Genomic DNA, 9,787 nt, shown 5'->3' with positions numbered 1-9,787 from the left:
CTCTAGATGGTGCACCCTGTTTCTGGGGGAATGGATGTAGAGGCCTCTGTTTAGATTGAGAGATTGAAGCCCTTCCATCTGGTGTTGGGGATGAGAGGTATCTGGAAGACCAAGTGGAGACTCAGATATTCCTAGTAATGTGTTGGACCTCACTGGGATCATCCTTGTTCCCCCTTTTCCCTTGTCCCTGACTTGTCTGGTCTGAGTGCTCTCTGTTTGTCTTATGTGTGACTGAGACTGTCTGGCAGGTTGAGACTGCAAGATAATCTCAGTCACCTCTGTCTGTGTCTTATGTGTAATTTGTGCGTGTTGCATAGAAATTAATCGGTGAAAAGAAATTCAGATTAAATTAGGACATACTTATAGAGACTCCTGAGAATTTATTGATTGAGCTGTTTACTGAGCAATTGATCATCTTTTGCTCTAGATGGTTTAAAGGAAAAAGATAATTTTGTCTTAAAGGAAAAGTAGCAGTTCCAGAACAGCGAAAGAGAAATTGTTATCTTTTGCCTTTCAAAATGTCTAGGTGAACTTAAACATATGTAAATGAATTGGGATGACTCCCTCCAGCCCCCAGTCTCCCTAGCTAAGAATTGAATTAATTTACAAAATTGCTAGAGTTTTGGTATTTACTGGGTAAACAGCCTTTCAAAATGCCTCTGCCAGTTTAAACATACGTAAATTAATCAGAATGGGCTAAACTTGTCTTCTACCCTGAGTTAAAATGTAAGTAAGGGTGGGGCAAGATCAGGCCTCCTCAGCCCCCAGCCCTCAGCCACCAAGGTCAAATAGAAATCACAATGAGACAAGCCTGAAATGGACTGGAGAAATGTTTCCAACAGTAGCCAGAGACTTAAGGTTATATTCGTATCAATGAATTAGCCAGTTGAACAGAGATTGTGATTTCCAAAGCCAGTTGATAAAATTAGACTGGAAAAATATAAGAAATAGTAAAAGTTGAAAGAAAATTTGAAATAATTAAAGCAACTTTATTTCAATTAGTTATGTTTTATGGTATACAGGCTTAAAATAATTTCTAAGACCTTTTAGGTAACTTATTGATGTTAAATTGAGTTAATATATATTCATCATAATTTAAGCTTATATGCTTTTTGTTTTTTATGCCACAAGAGAAAGGATACGGATACATATGTGTATATGTGAGTCAACTAATGAGTAAGTTCATTTTTGCCATTTTAAAGGGCAGTACTATAAGGTATGCAACAAAGAATGTTTAAGAGGTTTATTAAAAATAAATTTATTTGATATGGTCAAAAGATTTATCTGCCTGAAGTTTAATGGTTTAATTTATGAGATTATTAAGAGCTTTAATGCTGAATAGCATATAAAGCAAAGAATTAGGTTTCTCTCTGTTAAAATAACAAAATTTTCTTTGATTATGGAGTTAAAGAGTTAATCTCATCTTTGTATAATCTGCTTCAAAAAGAAAGGTGCAGTCTCTCATTAGAATAAGATTCCTGAGTCAGAAACCAAGCCACATGGCTTTAAGAAAAAAAAAATCTAAAGTTTGTATTTTAAAATCTTTGGTTAAATAACTTAAGTATTGTTTCTTGGTAACTTATGATAAACAAGTTTGAAAGCCACAAAAAAAAAATTTATAAAGAAATAATGCTAAAAAGGTTTATTTAACATGATATAAATTACATGGAACATGTTGTTAAAATCATGAGACATGCCTGATTCTCCTTGGGTTAAAATTTATATGTTAGTATTTCCTCTTGTGTTTCTGCCTAATATTAGGCAGCAAATGATTGCTAACTTGCTTGAAACTTTATTTTTTGAATCTAGCAACATCAAAACCAACGGATTAATTGAAGAATTCACAGCATTTACCTATAAAGTTATTTTTATTACTATTCAGATATTTAGAGACTTGATAATCTTGATATGTTCTTGGTATAGCCTGACAGTATGGTGTTGTGTCTTGGAATTGTTATGTGTTACCCCTGAAGTTCTTTAAAAATACGGTTAATGTTTATTATCAGAAACATTTTTATCTAAAGCTTTTTAACTGATTTTATTTGGCCTTTACCTTATGCTTGTAATTAATATCTAGGTCTTTCACCATTAAAAACTATGTTTATAAATTAATCATGACCATGTTTTGTCCTCTGCAGATAAGTTTTTACTTTGCTGGTTTTCTGAAAACATTTGACCAAAATATCTCAACAAAAAAGATGGACTGTATTGGACTTATGAAAGGGACTGTGACTAGACTCAATTAATATTTCCAGAACTCTTATGCAGATGCTAGTGGGCTCACAGACTGTGGTTGATCCAGTATCACATGAAACAAAAGTTAACTACATAAAAAAAAATAAGACTGAGTAAATGAAATGATACTATGGGTTTTATGTGGGAATATTGCTGACATTTTAAGGTCTTTCTTTCTGGAAATAAGAAATGCTTTAAAGTCCTACTTTCTAGATAAAAGAAACCATATTCCTCCTTTTTCCTAAATTATCTAACTAGTGGGTTTAACTATTGTAGCTCTTGAATTAGAAGTTTCTCTTGGTAAACTTAACCAAGTTATAAATATCATAACCAGAAGAGTGTCTGAAATTTGAGCTATGATTTTACGAATTAGGATAGCAATTTTAGGTTTGGCAGAACATAGTTGCTGCTGAAGAACACTCAAAGCTGTTACTGATGCTGTTTATATGTAAACAGACACCTCATGAGTTTTGTTTCCTTGTTTCAAAGACCTTAGGGTCAGGGTTTCATTGGTTATTTCAGATAATTGGCCTAATATTATCGTAGTGTTTCTGTTTTACCTCCTGATTTGCTGTATGGTGCCCTAGATCTTAAAAACCAGATAGTACCCAATTACTGTTTATTGAACTTTTTTGATCAAAGATTCTATAACAAGATCATGATCCAAAAGAGGAAACTGTGACAGAATTGTATGTAATTCTCCTGGAATCCAGATTTCTGGCTTTCATTAGAGGTTGGGGCAACCCACACAGGCCATCGCCTTTGGGTATCCTTTTGAACCTTGAGCTTTGAAGAAAAACTGGTTTCTGAAGCAACTTTGAGGCAAACAATTGTCCAGATAAACTAGCAAGACTATTTTGCTCTAGGTATTTAGCTTTTTTAAAAAAAAAAAAAAAAAAATTCAGTCAGTTTTGAGAAACTGACTCCAAAGATCAGTAAATAGAGTTAAGTTTAGGGTAAAACAGTAATTGGTTTAACCAGTCTTCAAGACAATGTTGTATAATATACTTGTCTAATGTTTGTAATCAAACTCTCACCCTCTTGCCAGGCAGAAAATTATGTATCTTAAAGAAATCAGGTTCTCAGAGGAGATCAACCTCATGGCCCAGACTACATTTTGTCTTAGATTCCACTTCTAGTTCTGAGTAAGTGATCTATGACTGTTAGTAAGTAAACCAAGGAGGGACAGCTTGCCCTCAGAGAGCACACTTAGTATGTTTTAGACAGACTAACTGGAGACCTCCAACAAGAGAAGTCCATCCCGTATTATCTTGCTAATCATGAATTCTCTAATGAAAACTTGGTTGTAACATATAAGTTTTTCTGTATTTTCTGTTTTCTTTAGACAAACTGTGTGTGTTCCTTCTAGATATGTTTTTATGTGATATATCCACCCATACTAGTTTAAATGACCCTTTCCAACTGATAGTGAATTTATGTGGACAATTTCTTGTTTAAATTCCTGATAAACGTATGGACAGTACACTTTGAGAACTTTAAGATTATTTTTAGATATTCATAGTAAATATTAGAAAGGTAATGTTAAATTTGTTACCCACTGTAAAACAAGAGTGAGAAGAAAGCCCATTGGTCCAACACTCAGGGTATGGTTGGTAACTTAAATTCCTATTTATGGTATAGTTAAATTAAAGAAATCCTTAAGAAATTTATCAGTCACTATGGGACTAGAGGCACAACCCAGATTCATGTGCCATCCAGTGCAAAGAAAAGTTAGAGAGTGTGTCAGAAGGCCCTGAGATGTTTTAAGATGAGTTCATGAAACACGGCTTAAATTTTAATTTGACCTGGAGAGATGTGATGGTCATTTTAACTCACTGTTGTAGTACAGATGAGAAGACTGGGATCCTGGCTAAGACTAGAGAACAGGCAGAAGATAATGCTAACCACCCACAACCAACACATGTTATTTTCAGGCTGGGAGGAGAAACAATCCTTGATGCAGGGCCAAATTGGGATTATAATGGGGATGGTAAGGAAAGAGCCAGACATTTAGGTACATGTGTCATAGGCTGGATTCAGAAGTGTGTAGCCAAGCCTGTTAATTATGATAATGTAAAAAAAATTTCCCAGGCAGCAGAGGAAAACACAGTGGTCTTTCTCACCAGCCTAACTGAGGCTTTTAGGAAATATACAAACACTGACCCTGAGAGCCCGGAAGGAAAGACTTTACTAACTATGCGTTTTATTACCCAGTCTGCAGCAGATATTAAAAAGAAGCTGCAAAAGATAGAGGCAGGACCCCAGACTCTACTCTCAAGACTGGTTGAAGAAGACGTTAAGGCCTTTAACAACAGGGACCTGGCAGCAGCGGATAAAATGAAGAAAAAGTCCTGATTGTTGGCAGTAACACTCAGGGCCCACCTCGAGGTAACCCTACAGGATCCAGAAGACCGAGACCTCCGTGAGAATTTCCTCATTGGCCGGTGAGTATCAAGCCAGACCAATGTGGGTATTGCAAAAAAGAGAGGCCATTGGAAGGAGGAGTGCCTGAGCATCCTAAAACAGGGAGCCCAGTTGACTTCACCTGGAGGCCAGTCCAGGCAGGCCCACAGCACCTAATGTCCATTTCAGAGGAGGAGGAGGAAGAGCGACCTTATTGACAAGGCCCAGAGGTCCACTCCCAGCCAGAAGGCCATCGCTATTTCTGGAGCAGAGTCTTGGGTTACTCTTGACATGACAAGTAAAGAGACTGAATTTTTGCTAGACACTAAAGCTACCGCCTCTGTTTTAACCCAAAATCCAGGCCCACTCTCCAGTCATGACTGAACAGTTATTGGGGTTGATAGAAAGCCTGAGGTAAGAAACTTTACTTTCCTCCTTTCCTGTAAAGTAGGCCAAAGAATATAAACAAAAAAACAGTATGAGATTGAGAAATAAAAGAGAGGGAGGCCAAGATATTTGCTGGGCAGTGCAGGAAGCACTCCTCTCTGTAACTTGGTTTCTACACTTTTTGGGCCCTCTCCTAGATACCCCAGAGTTAAAATTGTGCCAAACTTTGAACCCTGCCACCCTTTTATTCAATTGTCAGCCAGACTGGTGTTATTGAGACAAGAGCTTTACCACTAGGAACATCAGCCCAAAAAGCTGAGCTAACTGCCCTGGTGCATGCCTTAAGGGAAAAGAAGGGGTTTTTCTTATGGTGAGACAGGATGGATGAAGAATGAAATGATGAGAGATTATTATATGTGCCTGAGTCTTTTTTTATGAAAAATTGTAAAAACCTTTCATGATGCCAGACACTATGGCAGGGATGCCCTCCTAGGACTATTCTTGACCAGTGAGAAGCAAGAACCTTATTCTGGCAACAGTAAGATGGTCAGGAGAAGATAGGAGCCCTAAGAGGCAGGACACCTGGGAGGGCCTATGGAGGGGAAGGAGTAAGCCTGCTTGGGCCATCTGGTCTGCATCTCCCTGGAGGCAGGTTTGAAAAAGTTGTGGTGGTAGGCAGAATTCTAACATAGGCCCCCTAAGATTCCTATCCCTGGTGTACACGCCTTGTATAACCTCCTCCCAGTGGGTGTGGGCTTTAGAAACTATAGTTTTAAATGATGCAGAAAGGTGAAGTAGGGTGAGGACAGAAAATTGTAAAATTTCCTGACAAATAGGTCAAGGATGGATTTAGCAAGAACAATTGCAGTGTAGTGGTGGCAGAAAGATGGTGGAATTTTTTTTTTTTTTTAAATCTTAGTGTCTTAGTTTGCTACTGCTACTATAACAAATATACCATAAATACAGCTCTAACAAACAGATATTTATTTTCTTGCAGTTTAGGAGGCTAGAAGACTGAATTCAGGGCATGGGCTCTAGGGGAAGGCTTCCTCTCCCTGTCGGTTCTAGTGATAGGTCCTTATCTCTTTTTGGCTTCTGTTCCTTGGTTCCTTAGCAATCTTCACGTGGCTTAGGATTCATCTTCTCCCTTCTGTGCTTTCTTGCTTCCCTTCCTAATCTGTTCTTTTTATATCTCAAAAGTGATTGGTTTAAAACACACCCTACACTGTTATGGCCTCATTAAGATAACTAAGATAACCCTTTTCCCAGGTGGGATTACATCCACAGGTATAGGGGTTAGAATTTACTGCATGTATTTTCAGGGAACTCAATTCAATCCATATCAAAAAATCCTGAACCCGTTTACATCGAGTAGATTCTGACTCATAGTGACTCCATAGGACAGAGTAGAAACGTCCTATAGGGTTTCCAAGGAGCCACTGGTGGATTCGAACTGACCTTTTGGTTAACAGCCAAGCTCTTAATCATTCTGCCACCAGGGCTCTGTTAGAAATAATACATACCCTCGAGTTGGCCCCTCTCCTTCCTGCTTGCACAGAGTCCTGTAGGTTTTTATGCTGTGTATTCTCCCCTGGCACCCTTTAACTACAATTACAGCTTTTGGTTTTTGAGGGGGTAATGGTGGTTCAACGGTAGACTTCTCGCCTTCCGTGCAGAGAGCCAGGTTCAATTCCCAGCTAATAATGCACCTCACTCGTAGCTACCAACCGTCTCTCAGTGGAGGCTTGTATGCTGCTATGATGCTGAACAGGTTTCAGCAGAGCTTCCAGACTAAGAAGGACTAGGAAGAAAGGTCTGGCAATCTACTTCCCAAAAATTAGCCAATGCAAACCCTGTGGATCACACCAATCTGATCCCATTATGTATGGGGTCACCATGAGTGAAGACCCTCCTCCACGGCAGCTTAACTACAGCAGCAATGGCTTTTTCACTGCCTCTAAGTCTATTACTCCTATGTATTACTATGTCTCCTACCCAGTCCTGTTAACCTTTCTCCTAAATATTCATTTCTTTTCCTTTTTAGTCCACCATTACTCTCATTAATTATGCCCAGTCATTATCTCTCTCTACAATATTGCAGTATCCCTCTAGCTTATTTTCCTGACTCCAGTCTTGCCTTCTAATCTATCCACCACTTTAATCCCTCCCTGGTTTAAATTTTGTTCTATAAACCAATTTTATAGATGAGTGATCAGTCTTACACATCAGTGCTCTTTCTAAAACGAAACAAAAAAATGAAACCGTAGGACCCTATAAGACAGGGTAGAACTCTCTCACAGTATTTCCCAAGCTGTAGAGGGTCGCTATGGGTCAGAATCGACTCCAAGCCATGGGTTTGGTTTGGTTTTGGCTTAACCTTTTCAGAATCAGACTGCCACATCCTTCTCCCACGAGCGGCTGGTAGGTTCGAACTGCCGACCTTCCCATTAGCAGCCAAGCTCTTTAAACCCTGCTCCACTGGGGCTCCTTATTCATTGTATAATGAGGTAATATACGTGTCCCTGTGACAACAAGCTGGCTTCTGCACGCTACTCCTAACATAGATAGGGCACCGAATGGAGCCCTGCCAGTAGTTTGTTTTTTGATAACATAAAACTCAGCCATATTCATTGTTTCTTACTGGCTCGCTGGGGAGTCTCCATTCTGACTTAGTCCAATTAAGTTTTCTTGCACTTTGTTAAGAGTAAGACCATTTCTGTAGTAATACAACTCCCAGAATACCTTTCGACGAAGCAATTCCTAAAGGGGTGTGTCTTACAGTGCCAACTGCTAAAAGCCCCAGAGTTGAATTACACAATCACACTCTGAGACCGTGACAGGCTTTGTTTTCTCTCAAATTAGTACTTCCTGAAACCGTGGCTGTTTATGAGAAACAGTATATTTCAGGAAGGCTGTACCAAAATCACTTTTTTTCAGAGTTAGATTTGCCAGTCTTAAAGCGTTTTTCCTCTTCTTCTGGATAAGGTGAGTATCAGCTTTCAAATGTCGAAACTCAGTGGATTTGGGTACAAAAAAATGGCATAATGTATAAGGAAATGTTTTCTTAAATTGTAGATCGCTGTATGAATGTTGGCCTTTTGTGCATTTAAATAACTTTACAGCTCTAAGAATATTTACACTGGTAAAAACTCCACAGAAAGAGCGTAAGACAGGGAGGGCTACAGTAGTAAGCTTCAGTTATTATGAAAAGGAGAAAATGAACCATATTTATATAGTTTTCATAATAAAGTCATCATGTCACAGAGCTCCTTAGCCCTGCTAGTGAACATCTGGCTTCATTTGTCAGTAAACCACAATGTTTAAGGAAATCATTAAAGAAATCAGGATTCCTTATTTGAAAATTAACACTGGGATTTTTGCCTGGAGTACAAAGGTAAGTTCGAATCCACCAGGTGCTCCTTGGAAACTCTGTGGGGCAGTTCTACTCTGTCCTTTAGGGTCGCTATGAGTTGGGTTGGACTCAATGGCAATGGTTTGTGTTTTTCTTTTTTTTTTTTTATTACAGAGGTGATGTAATAGATACCTATCACTTTTATGATGGCATCAGTAATTATGCCAGGAAACTGATAGAAGACTCCACAATTTACTATTCAAATAAGGGAGAACTGATGGGAATTCTGGGTGTGGAGAAACATTGTGAAAAGAGGAAACATCTAGAAATAGTAAATTCCTTTTTGCTTTCTTTCACTAAGAAATTTTAGTGTTTGAAATTAAGGGTCTACATTACTTCGGAAAACCATAAATTAAAAAAATTAAAATTGTTTGGGATGAACCCTGGCGGAGCAGTGGTTAAGAGCTATGGCTGCTAACCAAAAAGTCAGCAGTTCAAATCCACCAAAAGCTCATTGGAAACCCTATGGGGCAGTTCTACCTTGTCCTGTCAGGTTGCTATGAGTTGGAATCGACTGGAATTGTACCACAGAATCTGTAGGCCCCCAACTCTAGTGGTGTCAGCAAATTACATGTCTGTATGTTTTGTGTGGCTTCGGGTAGGCGTGGGTGTAAATTATTTTTGTTGTTGTTAGGTGCCATCAAGTCAGTTTTGACTCATAAAGATCCCACATGACAGAGTAGAACTGCCCCATAGGGTTTTTAGGCTGTAATCTTTACGGAAGCAGATCACCAGATCTTTCTCCTGCGGGTTCAAACTTTCAACCTTTCGGTTAGCAGCCAAGCGCTTAACCCTAGACCTAAACAAATGCCAATTCAAACCTTTTATATCCACTGACTAAAATAATTTACATCTCTCTTCCCACCTTCTCCTTTCCAACTCCGCCAACCAGCAGCCTCGAGGGAAACAAAATATTTAAAATCATCCTAGAAGTAATTTACTTTCTTTCCTCTCTCCTCCTCACGTCAGAGATTTTTTTTTTAATCTGACATGAATCCTCCAAGTTCTTTCCCCAGGAAGACACCAGAATTTTATAGCATCTTTCTCTTGAATGATTAGGGAGCTAATATCTAACTTAAATTTTCTGAAAACATATTTAAATATTCAAAATAAGTATTTAAATATTTTAAAGAAAAGCCACGACTAAGTCATGATGACCAAAAAAAAAAAAAAAAAAAACCTGCTGCCGTCCAGTGATTCTGACCCATAGCAATCCTATAGTACAGAGTAGAACTGCTCCATAGGGCATCCAAGGAACAGCTGGTGGATTCGAACTGCTGACCTTTTGGTTAGCAGCTGTATCAATTAACCACTGCACCACCAGCGCTTATAAGTCATGATAAATGTTAT

General features: G+C 38.5%; 1 protein-coding gene across 11 annotated transcripts in view; it reads left to right on the top strand.

The window, feature by feature from the left end:
- Positions 1-7,836: 7,836 nt before the first annotated feature.
- Positions 7,837-9,787, top strand: part of ALPK1 (alpha kinase 1) — a 146,251-nt gene continuing 144,300 nt past the window's right edge. For all 11 annotated transcript variants that reach the window (XM_023548592.2, XM_023548584.2, XM_023548589.2 and 8 more), the window contains exon 1: positions 7,837-8,010. The gene's annotated coding sequence lies outside the window, so the exon portion shown is untranslated. The remainder of the gene's footprint in view (positions 8,011-9,787) is intronic.

Source organism: Loxodonta africana, chromosome 5, assembly GCF_030014295.1.
Source record: "Loxodonta africana isolate mLoxAfr1 chromosome 5, mLoxAfr1.hap2, whole genome shotgun sequence".
Taxonomy (NCBI): domain Eukaryota; kingdom Metazoa; phylum Chordata; class Mammalia; order Proboscidea; family Elephantidae; genus Loxodonta; species Loxodonta africana.
Note: the sequence above shows the minus strand (reverse complement) of the source record. Positions and strands in the feature narration are given on the sequence as shown.